This window comes from Lynx canadensis, chromosome D4 (assembly GCF_007474595.2).
Source record: "Lynx canadensis isolate LIC74 chromosome D4, mLynCan4.pri.v2, whole genome shotgun sequence".
In the NCBI taxonomy this organism is placed as follows: Eukaryota; Metazoa; Chordata; class Mammalia; order Carnivora; family Felidae; genus Lynx; species Lynx canadensis.
In genome coordinates, this window is record NC_044315.2 from 71,939,986 (window position 1) to 71,954,219 (window position 14,234).

Sequence of the window (14,234 nt, forward strand, 5' to 3'; positions counted from 1 at the left end):
GGTCACTCTTAGCTGTAATAAAGGCTAAAAGATTTATTGTTTATTCTGGACAGTCGTGTGCATAGTTACAACTTGGAGATTCTATTATTAAAATAAGCAAAGAACAGATTTTTTTGAGAAATATATAGTAGTTTCTGCCACATTAAAAATAATAAAAATAGCTAACTTTATTGAGTACTTATTATGTGCCAAGCACTATTCTAAACACTTTGCAACTACTTATGAACTAGATACTATATTACAAACCCCAGTTTACAGATTAAAAACCTGGGACGGGGCGCCTGGGTGGCGCAGTCGGTTAAGCGTCCGACTTCAGCCAGGTCACGATCTCGCGGTCCGTGAGTTCGAGCCCCATGTCAGGCTCTGGGGCTGATGGCTCAGAGCCTGGAGCCTGTTTCCGATTCTGTGTCTCCCTCTCTCTCTGCCCCTCCCCCGTTCATGCTCTGTCTCTCTCTGTCCCAAAAATAAATAAACATTGAAAAATAAAATAAAATAAAAACCTGGGACATTGAAAACTTAAGTATCTTTCCCAAGATTAAACAACTAGAAAGTATGAAACAGAATTGCAAATCCAAGTAGCCTATTTCAGAGTTCATGCTTTTAGCTAGGCCATAGACTCTTTAAAAGGAATATTTGCTTTTGTTCTGACATATATTTTATGAAGGTTTTCCTCCTGCTTATCTTTGGAAATTTATAGAACTAGTTTTCTTTATATATCTGTAGTGAATTTCATCATATCTAAGTCATCTGTGGTATTTTTTTCCTCAGATATATCTGCATCATTTCTAAAATGATGCATATGAAAAGAATCTTACTTAGAACAATTACTTTTCCCTATAAATTTTAATTAAATTTTAATGCACCATTATTTGCACTATTATTGTTTTGTATCTATTATTTATTTATTTATATATTTTTAAAAGTTTATTTATTTTGAGAGAGAGAACAAGAGTGAGCATGCATGCATGGGGAAGGAGCAGAGGGAGAAGGAGGGAGAGAATCTCAAGCAGGCTCCATGCCCAGTACAGAGCCCAATGCAAGCTCCCAACCATGAGATCACAATCTGAGTAGAAATCGAGAGTTGGACACTTAACTGACTGAGCCACCCAGCCGCCCCTCATTTTGTATCTAGATGGAAATAAAATACGTTTAAAACACTTGAATATAAACTAAGCTGAGGAGACATAAAGGAAGCTGGAAAAACCCTTTACTCTTCAGATCAATTCCACACATTTGTGGAAATGTCTTATAATAATATAGGCTTCGTTGTTGTATTCACATGTTATGCTGTTGAGGACAAGGTAGTGATGTCTCAGGTTTACTGAGAACATACTTTGTGCCAGGCACAATGTTGGACACTGAAGATGCAAAAATAAGGAAAACACATCTTAGCCTTTGAGAAGCTTACAAATCCTTGTCTGATGTTGCTCTTATTTTTTTAATGTTTATTTATTTATTTTTATTTATTTATTTTTTTTATTTTATTTATTTATTTTTTTATTTTATTATTTTTTTTTATGTATATGAAATTTATTGACAAATTGGTTTCCATACAACACCCAGTGCTCATCCCAAAAGGTGCCCTCCTCAATACCCATCATCCACCCTCCCCTCCCTCCCACCCCCCATCAACCCTCAGTTTGTTCTCAGTTTTTAACAGTCTCTTATGCTTTGGCTCTCTCCCACTCTAACGTCTTTTTTTTTTTTTTCCTTCCCCTCCCCCATGGGTTCCTGTTGAGTTTCTCAGGATCCACATAAGAGTGAAACCATATGGTATCTGTCTTTCTCTGTATGGCTTATTTCACTTAGCATCATACTCTCCAGTTCCATCCACTTTGCTACAAAAGGCCATATTTCATTTTTTCTCATTGCCACGTAGTATTCCATTGTGTATATAAACCACAATTTCTTTATCCATTCATCAGTTGATGGACATTTAGGCTCTTTCCATAATTTGGCTATTGTTGAGAGTGCTGCTATGAACATTGGGGTACAAGTGCCCCTATGCATCAGTACTCCTGTATCCCTTGGGTAAATTCCTAGCAGTGCTATTGCTGGGTCATAGGGTAGGTCTATTTTTAATTTTCTGAGGAACCTCCACACTGCTTTCCAGAGCGGCTGCACCAATTTGCATTCCCACCAACAGTGCAAGAGGGTTCCCGTTTCTCCACATCCTCTCCAGCATCTATAGTCTCCTGATTTGTTCATTTTGGCCACTCTGACTGGCGTGAGGTGATACCTGAGTGTGGTTTTGATTTGTATTTCCCTGATGAGGAGCGACGCTGAACATCTTTTCATGTGCCTGTTGGCCATCCGGATGTCTTCTTTAGAGAAGTGTCTATTCATGTTTTCTGCCCATTTCTTCACTGGGTTATTTGTTTTTCGGGTGTGGAGTTTGGTGAGCTCTTTATAGATTTTGGATACTAGCCCTTTGTCCGATATGTCATTTGCGAATATCTTTTCCCATTCCGTTGGTTGCCTTTTAGTTTTGTTGGTTGTTTCCTTTGCTGTGCAGAAGCTTTTTATCTTCATAAGGTCCCAGTAATTCACTTTTGCTTTTAATTCCCTTGCCTTTGGGGATGTGTCGAGTAAGAGATTGCTACGGCTAAGGTCAGAGAGGTCTTTTCCTGCTTTCTCCTCTAAGGTTTTGATGGTTTCCTGTCTCACATTTAGGTCCTTTATCCATTTTGAGTTTATTTTTGTAAATGGTGTGAGAAAGTGGTCTAGTTTCAACCTTCTGCATGTTGCTGTCCAGTTCTCCCAGCACCATTTGTTAAAGAGGCTGTCTTTTTTCCATTGGATGTTCTTTCCTGCTTTGTCAAAGATGAGTTGGCCATACGTTTGTGGGTCTAGTTCTGGGGTTTCTATTCTATTCCATTGGTCTGTGTGTCTGTTTTTGTGCCAGATGTTTATTTATTTTTGAGAGAGTGAGACACAGAGTGTGAGAGGGAGAGGGTCAGAGAAAGAGGGAGACACAGAATCTGAAGCAGGCTCCAGGCTCTGAGCTATCAGCACAGAGCCCGATGTAGGGCTCGAACTCACTAATGGCGAGATCAGACCTGAGCCGAAGTCAGACGCTCAACAGACTGAGCCACCCAAGCACCCCTGTTGCTCTTATTTTTCAATTTTCTTTTCTTCAGGCAATTCTGTACACTGCCACCAGGGTGACATTTCTGAAACAACTGAGAACATCACTCCCCTGCTCAAACTTCATAATTTATCAAATACAGGATGAAATCTGAAATTCTTAGCATAGAACAATTACTCCACCCCATTTACTATGGAATCCTGAACAATTGGCCATTCTTTGAATATCTCTCAGATCCTCTGAATTCCAGGTCTTTGTTCCTGCTGTTTTATTTGTATTCTGATCATACATTGTAACCCTATTTATTCTATAGGGTTTAGTTTGAATGTTTCCTCCTCCCACTTAGAATTAGTTGTTACCTTTTTGGCACTCTTATAGTTTTTCTCAGTGTCCCACTTTGGGCAGTTTTCATACTTTACATTATAATTGTTTTGTTCATGTCCACCTCTCCTATCAGATTGTTTTCTTGAGATTGTGGACCATGGACCACATTTTAATTATCTTTATACACTTTGTAATACTAGCATAATTCCTTAATGCTCTAAAATGGATATTTAATTCACTGCTTAAAATTTGGCACTAGGTCATTTTGAAATAATCAAAAATTTTCTTGCATTTTGTATTAAGTATAGGCTTTCAGCATTTTTGCAGAAGCATTAATGTGTATGAAATATTACACACACATACACACACACATCAGCCAAAGTGAACATGACATAAATATGGCAGATAATCAATTTGAGACAGAGTTGCAGATTAGTCTGAATCAGATTATGCAGAAAATCTGGATATATGGAATGAAATAATATTGCACAAATGTGTTGCATAAGTAATTTGTCTTGTGGTTGCTAATTTGTGGGTGTAGTCTCACATACTATCTTTTGATCAGTAAGGGACTATTTTACATTAGTAGGATGAGAGATATATTTTGGCAAAACATATTTAATCTAATTAAACTAGAATATAATGATAAACTGGTAGCATTAACATGTAAAGAAATTTTCACAAGTATAGAAGGGAAGCCTAATATTTCATATTCATGTAGTTTACATTTTTTTCAAATACAGAAGCCAAATGTTATTGTAGCCTGCTTTTGAAACATCTCTTTCTCTAAACGCTATCACCTTTCTCTTCCATATGTTGAACCCTTCAAAATTTTTCCGATTATGAGCAATCTCATATCTCATATGTGTATCATATCTTTTACATATATTGAAAAATTCACTTAAGCTAAGCTTCTGGCCAGGATAAAAACTTTATCCATGCTTAGACTTGATTCTGTTCCCTCAAAGAAGACTTATGCTGGAGTAAACGGTCCATTTCCTTCTGAAAAATGGAAGAGCTAACTCTATCTACACTTTAACATTTCCCTTGGGTAATGTTTGTCCTGACACTTCTTATATTTTATGGTCCAGTGAAATTAAGCCATTCGCCCAAAATTACATAGGGGGGACAGGAACACAGTTCTTCTGACTTCCACACAGGGAGGTGAAATTGTTCAGTCATCGACTTATCCATTAGTTATTTTCAAGCACATATTATATGCCAAGAATATGCTAGCTGGGGAGAGCAAATGACTCTACTCTTGTCAATGTGACAGGGAAAATAAGATATTTTCATAAATAACTAGTTATTCCCTGAGGAAATTAATGTCATAAGAGTTACAGGAGCTTAAAAGGGAAATAATGTTTTATTGTTTTAATAAATAAGTTGGAGAGATACAGAAGAGTAATTCAGTAGATAACTCATTTAGCTATTTCACCAGATTAACCACACCTATGGGAAATCTAGCTGTTTGAACCACAAAAATATAACAGCACCACTGTGTACCTAATGGAAAATGAAGTGACTTATAAAATAAATAACTTCCCAAGGCCTAAACTGCAAATTCAAACTACAATAAGTTATAACAAATATCCAGGGTAGCCAATATCATCCTTATAAGAGATGGGAAAACTATTTCTCTTTTTCTCTCTAAAAGAAGTCTTAATGTTGTTTCATAAACAGCAATTCTCACCACTTCATTTTTTTTTTTTTGAAAGAGAGAGAGAATGCCCATGCACTTACGCACATAAGCAGAGGACAGGCAGAGGCAGAGGGAAAGAGAGAATCTCAAGCAGGCTCCTTGCCCAGTGTGGAGCCCAATGCAGAGCATGATGTGGGGATCTATGTCACAACCGTTAGTTAGATCATGACCTGAGCTGAAATAAAGAGTTGGACACTTAACTGACTGAGCCACCCAGTCAAAATTCATATTTTGAATTTAGACCCAATATTTTACCTCACAATGTAAGTTAATTTAACAAATAAATTTTGAACACCTACTATGTGCTTGGTATGTACAAACTTAATAGTTTAGTAACTTGTGTTGTCTTTTACAGGAGAGAAAAAAAAAAAAGAATAGCCAGAAGCAATATCTAACACTATTGACCACTTCATCTTTTAAATATATTTCTCTTTTGGCTTCTAGCTTCCTGATTTCTCTCACCTGTTCCACATCTGGACTCCCTTTAATTTGGGGAGAAAATAATAAAACCATAATATCAGGCTCATTGGTTCCACTACATATATATGTTATGCAACTTCAGCTTGTCCTCCAATGCCAACTCTCAATCATTTTTTCTCCTTGTTGTGTATATATATATATATATATATATATATATATATATATACATACATGCACATACACACACATATATATGTATATATGTATGTGCCAGCAATGTTAGAGATTTGAGAAATAGAGTCTCAAGACAATGTCCATATCTTTAAGCCCCTTGTTATATTCCAACAACTAGATCAGTGGTTCTCATTTGAGGTGATTTTGCCTCCCAGAGGGCATTTGGGCATATCTGGAGACATTTTTGGTTGTCACAACTTGGGGAAGGGGTGCTACTGGCTATTGGCAGAGGCCAGGATCCTGCTAAACATCCTAAAATTAAGAGGAAAATCCACCACCTCCCTTAAATAAGAATTATCCAGCCCAAACTGTCAACCTAGTGCCTAGTGCCTTGGCCTAGTGCCAAGGTTGAGAAATCCTGATCTTAACTGATTAAAGACTAAACTATATCCACACTCTTCTATTCATATATAAACCACTTACCCCATTCCCTAGAGATGAGTTCACCTTCTTCTTGAAGGAGAAATTGTGTTCCTTCACTTTTCACTTTTTTGTCTCAAAATGTCTGTGTAGTCTCATTTGGCATTTTCTTCTTTCTCTGGATAAGTATTGTTCTTTCTTTTCAAGACTAATCTCTTTCAATATTTGTCCTACCCTATTTTCCAAATTATTTATGCTACTGACAAAAATGCATTCTGTATCACAGAATAAAACAGATAAGAAATCAGAGTACTGTTCCCTCTGGATTCTTTATATCCTACCCACTCACCATCTCCAGAATTTAGTTGATAGATTATTTCCTCTCATGTATATCTTCAATCTCTCCCCTATAATGGATTCTCTCTGTGTCTAAAAAGTACTTAATTATATCCCATCTTAAAATGTTCTTTAAAACTCTTATTTTTGATCTTTTGTTAAATTATCTGTATTTCTTAGGACTCCTATACTTTTCTCCTAGCTGTTCACCCAGCCTCTAATTAAGTCTGCATAGTGCTGTAGAATTTAGATTTTGTCAACTACTCTCATCAAAGTCCTCTAGTAGTCAACCAATGCCTGTACATAATAACCATGCCATATAAAGCATCTTTTATTTACAAGATACTGTGCTTGGAACTTGACTTAAATCAGTTATTAACATCTCCATCATATAGATGAGAAACTGAGGATTAGAGAGGTTAAGTGACTTTCTCAAAACTCTATAGCTAGGTAGGAAGTGAGGAGCAAATTTAAAACCAAGTCAGTCTTATGTCAAAGTCTGTACACAACTCTTCATTCCCTAAGGAATCAAGTCCAGATTCCTGAGTTTGGCCTTAAGGTCTCTGTAATCTGTCTCCAAGTTTTTTCCAGGTACTGCTGACCTTCATCCACCCTATATTCTTGTTAAAGTACTGTTGTCTCTGCATACTCTTTTTGCTTTCTTTTCTCCTATTTGCTCCCACTCATATCATACCCTCTGTCTTTGTTATCCTTCTCACATGGCTCTAGAGTTCCAAATAGTGACCCACTTTCAAGCCCAACTCAAGCTTCCCAGCCGAGTTCCCTAACCTCTGATCTTTCCCTTTTTTTGTTTTTTCCTGGTGAAATTTTTCTCACAAATTTTGTTATTATAAATTACGTATATGCTTTTTTGCTCATTCTCTATTCCTGCCTCCTTTACAGCAGGAACTTGTTATGTGATAGTAACATAGTTTTGGGTAGAATTTTACAAGCACTCTTTCATATATGTTAAGAACCTGGCAAAGAGCAGGAGCTCAGTAAATGTTTGTTTGCCTGTTTGGGTCTGATCTTCAGAGCAGTTCTCCAAGGTATTATTATACTTTACTAACAGATAAGAAAATTGAGGCTCAGAGAGATCAAGTGACCTGCCAAAGGGCAGAAATATTCCAGGATGACCCAAACTCTAACGCAAGAATTTTGTCTTTAATTGGGGGTTCTTTCTACTATACTACTTAGGACTTTAGAAGTTTGATTCCCCAGTATATCCTAGCTCTATGCCTTGGTCTTAGTAGTACTGAATATGAGCTGAATGAATGAGTAAATGTCTGTTAAGAACATATTCTTTGATGTTGAAAGTCATGAGAGATTTCTTGGCCACCAAGAATAAGAGCACTTTAGGATGTGACTCATACTCATACATAATACTTATTATTCATTTAGACAGAAAGAAAACAAACCCACCCATTGTGATAAAATATCTTAGGTAACATTAGGTTGAAGTCTGTATTATTATCCACTTAAGAACACCTGTGCCACATGACTTTGACAAACAAGCTTTTATGTGATTTAAAATCAATAAGTAGGAAAAAATTCAGAATAATTTTTCAATTTTTGTTTTTCATTTTTATGTAGGTACATTTATCATTCTCTTTCCTTATTGTCTCTACTTTTTGGGTCATGTTTAGAAAGGTCACCTCTATCCCAAAAATTATACAGATACTCTAATATATTTTCTTCTACTGTTTTTATCATGTCATTCTTTACATTTAGAATCCCTGGGATTGTGTTTAAGTATGTGTATGTGTTTCTGTGTATGTGTATAAGGCATGAAATAGGTTTCTAATTTAATATTTTCTTAAATAGTTCAATGAGTTATTTATTGATTTTTCCCTTCTGATTTAAATTACATCTTTATCATATACTTCCATATACTAAATTCTTACATATATATAAACTTTCCAGAATTTTTTAAAGTTTATTTATTTATTTTGAGGTGGGCGGGGGGGCAGAGAGAGAGGAAGACAGAGAATCCCAAAGCAGGCTCTGCGCTGTCAGTACAGAGCCCAATACAGGGCTTGAACTCGTGAACCATGAGCCACCCAGGTTTTCTTCCAGAGTTTTAATTTATTCTGTTGATGGTTTACTCCTGAGCTGTTTTTATTTATTAATTTACATGGTTTTAATTATTAAAATTTTAATTTCTGGGCAGCAGTCTCATTCACTATTCTTTTTTCTTTTAATTCCTTTTAATGTACTGTTGGATTCAATTTGCTAGTATCTTGTTGAGAATTTTTGCATTCATGTTCATCAAGGATATCGGCCTATAACTCTCCTTTTTAGTGGGGTCTTTGTCTGGTGTTGGAATCAAGGTCATACTGGCCTCATAGAATGAGTTTCCTTCCATTTCTATTTTTGTAATAGTTTGAGAAGAATAGGTATTAACTCTTCTTTAAATGTTTGGTAGAATCCCCCTGGGAAGCCATCTGGCCCTGGACTATTGTTTGTTGGGAGAATTTTTGATTACTGATTCAATTTCTTTGCTGGTTATGGGTCTGTTCAAATTTTCTATTTCTTCCTGTTTGAGTTTTGGTAGTTTGTATGTTTGTAGGAATTTGTCTATGTTTTCCAGATTGCCCAGTTTGTTGGCATATAATTTTTCATAATCTTCTTTTGAAATTGTTTGTATTTCTGTGGTGCTGGTTGTGATCTCTCCTCTTTCATTTACCACGATCAAGTGGGATTTATTCTTGGCCTGCAGGAGTGGTTTAATATTCACAAATCGATCAGTGTGATTCACTACATTAGTAAAAAAAGGATAAGAATGATATGATCCTTTCAATAGATGCAGAAAAAGCATTTGACTAAATCCAGCATCCATTCTTGATAAAAACCCTCAGCAAAGTAGGGATAGATAGAACATACCTCAACATCATAAAGGCCATATACGAAAGACCCACAACTAATATCATCCTCAGTGGGGAAAACTGAGAAGTTTTCATCTATGGTCAGCAATAAGACAGGGATGTCCACTCTTACCATTACTATTTAACATAGTACCAGAAGTCTTAGCCTCAGTGATCAGACAACAAAAGGAAATTAAAGGCATCCAAATTGGCAAGGAAGAAGCCAGACTTTCACAATTCACAGACAACATAACGCTTTATGTAGGAAACCCAGAAGACTCCACAAAAAAGTTGGAAGCACTAATACATAAATTCAGCAAAGTTGCAGGATACACAATCGGTGTACAGAAATCTGTTGCATTTCTATACACCAATTATGAAGCAGCAGAGAAAGAAATCAAGGAACCAATCCCATTTACAACTGCACCAAAACCAGTAAGATACCTAGGAATAATTTTAACCTAACAGGTAAAAGATCTGTATGCTGAAAACTATAGAACACTTAGGAAAGAAATTGAAGAGGATACAAAGAAAAGAAAACATTCTGTGCTCATGGATTGGAAGAAAAAACATTGTTAAAATATTTATACTATGCAAAGCAGTCCACACATTTAATGCTTTTCCTATTAAAATACCACCAGCATTTTTCACAGTGCTAGAACAAACAATCCTAAAATTTGTATGGAACCACAAAAGACCCCGAATAGCCAAAACAATCTTGAAAAAGAAAAGCAAAGCTGTAGGCTTCATGATTCCAGACTTCCAGCTATATTACAAAGCTGTAGTTTAAGACAGTACGTTATTGGCACGCACGCGCACGCACACACACACACACACACACACAGATTGATGTAACAGAATAGAAAACCCAGAAATAGACCCACAACTATATGGCCAACTGATGTTTGACTAAGCAGTAAAGAATATCTGATGGTAAAAAGACAGTCTCTTCAACAAATGTTGTTGGGAAAACTGCAAAGCAACATGCAGAAGAATGAAACTGGACCACTTTCTTACACCATAAACAAAAACAGATTCAAAATAGATGAAAGATCTAAATGTGAGATAGGAAACCATCAAAATCCTGGAGGAGAACACAGGCAGCAACCTTTGACCTCGGTCGGAGCAACTTCTTACTAGACATGTCACTGGAGGCAAGGGAAACAAAAGCAAAAATGAACTATTGGGACTTCATCAAGATAAACTTCTGCATATTGAAGGAAACAATGACAAAACTAAAAGGCAGCCTATGAAATGGGAGAAGATAGTTGCAAATGACATCTTATAAAGGATGAGTATCCAAAATCTATAGAGAACCTATCAAACTCAACACCCAAAAAACAAATAACCCAGTTAAGAAATGGGCTGAAGACATGAATAGATATTTTCCAAAGAAGTCATCCAGATGGCTAAAATATATATTTTCCAAAGAAGACATCCAGACACATGAAAAGATGCTCAATGTCACTCATCATCAGAGAAATACAAATCAAAACCACAATGAGATACCACCTCAGACCTATCGGAATGGCCACAATTAACCAGCAAACAACAGATGTTTGTGAAGATGCAGAGAAAGGAGAACCCTCTTACACTGTTGGTGGGAATGCAAACTGGTGCAGCCACTCTGGAGAACAGTATGGAGGTTCCTCAAAAAGTTAAAAATAGAACTACCCTACAATCCAACAATTGCACTAAGTATTTACCCAACTCAAAGGATACAAAAATACAGATTGAAAGGGGTACACACACCCTGATGTTTATAGCAGCATTATCAACAATAGCCAAATTATGGAAAGAGCCCAAGTATCCATCAACTGATGAATGGATAAAGAAGTCACACACACACACACACACACACACACACACACACACACACACACAATGGAATGTTACTCAGCCATCAAAATAATGAAATCTTTCCATTTGCAACAATGTGGATGGAGCTAGAGTGTATTATGCTAAGCAAAATAAGTCAAGTCAGAGAAAGACAAATACCATTTGATTTCACTCATGTGGAATTTAGGGAACAAAATGGATAAACATATGGGAAGGAAAAAGAAAAGAGAGAGAGGGAAGCCAACCATAAGAGACTCTTAACCATAGAGAACAAACTGAGGGTTGACAGAGCGAAGTGGGTGGGGAATGGACTAAATGGGTGACAGGTATTAAGGAGGGCACTTGTTATCATGAGCATTGGGTGTTGTACGTAAGTGATGAATCACGTAATTCTACTCCTGAAACCAATATTACACTGTATGTTAACTAACTAGAATTTAAATTAAAATTTGGAAAAATAGGAAAAAAAACTCTTGATTTCTGCTTAGATCGTGATCTCACAGTTCATGGGATCGAGCCCTGAGTTGGGCTCTGCACTGACAAGGCAGTTTCCTCTCTCTCTGTTTCCTTCTCTCTCTGCCTCTCTCTCTCTTTCTAAAAATAAATAAACTTTAAAAAATGTTGGAACGAATAAATTTTTTTTTTAAGTTTCCTGGCTATCCTCTAAGGTTTATTCTTAATAAACGTAAGAAATATTTTGTCAAGATCCCACATTTTCTTTTTCTGGGATTCTGATTGAGATGAAATAAAAGTGATGGATTCATTTGGAGAATTGACACATTTTAATATAGAGTCTTCAGAATCAGAGAACCTGATATGGTTTTCCATTTACTCAAGTCTTATGTCATTTTCCCCAATTACTTTAATTTTTTTTAACATTTGCTTTATTTTATTTAAAAAATTTTTGTAATGTTTATTTATTTTTGAGAGAGAGAGAGAGAGAGTAGAAGAGGGGCAGAGAGAGAGGGAAACACAGAATCCGAAGCAGGCTCCAGGCTCCGAACTGTCAGCACAGAGCCCGACGCGGGGCTCAAGCTCAAGAACTGTGAGATCATGACCTGAGCTAAAGTCGGACGCTTAACCGACTGAGCCACCCAGGCGCCCCACATTTGTTTTATTTTTTAATATTTATTTATTTTGAGAGAGAGAGGGTCTGTGTGTGTGTGTGTGCAAGTGAGGGAGGGGCAGAGAGAGAGGGAGAGAGAATCCCACAGCAGGCTCCATGCTGTCAACCCCAAGTCTGAAATGGGGCTCCCTCAGGAAACATGAGATCATGTCCTGAGCTGAAATCAAGTTGGATGCTCAACCGACTGAGCCACCCAGGAACCCCTGCAATAATTTTATAATTTTACAATTTCTGTGTTTGTGTGTATGTGCATGCATACTTCAATAGAATATAGTGCTCTAGTACTTATATGCAAGAATCAGCCACCTGAGTTTCAAACTCAGCTATGCCATTTACTAGCCATGTAACCTGTTCTTTCACCTTTTTGTGTTTGTTCTTTATTTCCCCTCTCCTATAATATGGGCGATGATAATAGTGCCTCTTAGAGTTATCATGAAGATTAAATGGATTAATGTATCTAAAACACTGAAGACAGTATCTGGCACATAGTAAGTACTCCATAAGTACTACCTATGATTACATGTGTATATATGCTATACACATTTCTTGTTATTTGTTTATTTGTGTTTTATATACTATTATTAAAAAGGGGATTTTTTTTCTATTCTCTTCTTATGGGTGGTCATTTTGTTAATTTTGATTATGCAATCTCAATCAACACTAAATTTTGAAATTTCAGCCTCCAGAGGGCTCCCCTTTCCTGTGAATTATTGTCATTCTCATAACTTCTTTTTTAAGAATTTTGTGTCACTTACAGCCAAGTGATGAAGAGGAAAATGTGTATGTGATGCATTTGAAAGGTCAAGTAAGATAAATAAGATCAACAACTAGTCCATTGAAAATACTAACAAGACTGGGGCGCCTGGGTGGCTCAATTGGTTAAGCATCCAACTTTAGCTCAGGTCATGATCTCACAGTTTGTGGGTTCGAGCCCACGTGTGTCAGCTGTGCTGACAGCCCGGAGCCTGGATCCTGCTTCAGATTTTGTGTCTCCAGCTCTCTGCCCCTCCCCCACTTGCACTCTGTCTCTCTCAAAACTAAATAAATGTTAAAAAAATTTTTAATAAAAATAATAAAAAAAGAAAATACTAACAGGACAAGCAATCTTCTTGCAAAACTGAAGAAAGAAAAAACAGCTGAAAATGTAAAAACAAAAAAGGAATGAACAGAAACATAAATATCCAAGAAGTTTAAAAATTATAAGAATACTCAGAGTTTAACCTGTCAATAAAGTGAAAATTTTGACAACTTATCTGAGAAATATAAGTTATGTAAAGTGATACAAGTAGAGGCAGAAAACTTGAATTAGTCAACAACATAGAAGAAATGGGAAATGTTACCAAAGTTCTACCACTAGGTCAAGATGTTTTTAAACATGGATTCTCTCAAAACTTTTAGGAGCAATGTTATTTATAGAACATTGAAAAAGATGAAAAACTTTATTATAACTCATTAAACAAAGCTAACATAACTATGAAACCAGATTAGTGAGGAATAGCAGAAGAAAAAACTATAGGCCAATCTTAATAATGAAATAAATGCAGAAATCCTAAATAAAACATTAACAAATTGAATATAACAGCATTTTAAAAGTTGAATGTACTATGATCCAAATAGATTTTATTCCAGGAATGCAAATATAGCTCAGTATATTAAGACATGAGCCTCTAATGATTTGCAGCTAAATAACAAGTAAATCTTTAAATATTTCATGGCATTTTTCCCCTAATATTATCCTGCTTTGCTACTTTGTTTGATCATCTCAGCCTAGAACATCTTCTTCTCTGTCCAGGAAACTCCTACTTCTCTTTAAAGACTCAACTTAAGTCATCTCGGTCTCCTTCTCTGACACCGCCTTACCTGAGGCTAAGAAGATACTGCTCTTATACACTTCCACAATACCTTGTATTTACCTCTATTACAGACTTACTATACTGTTCT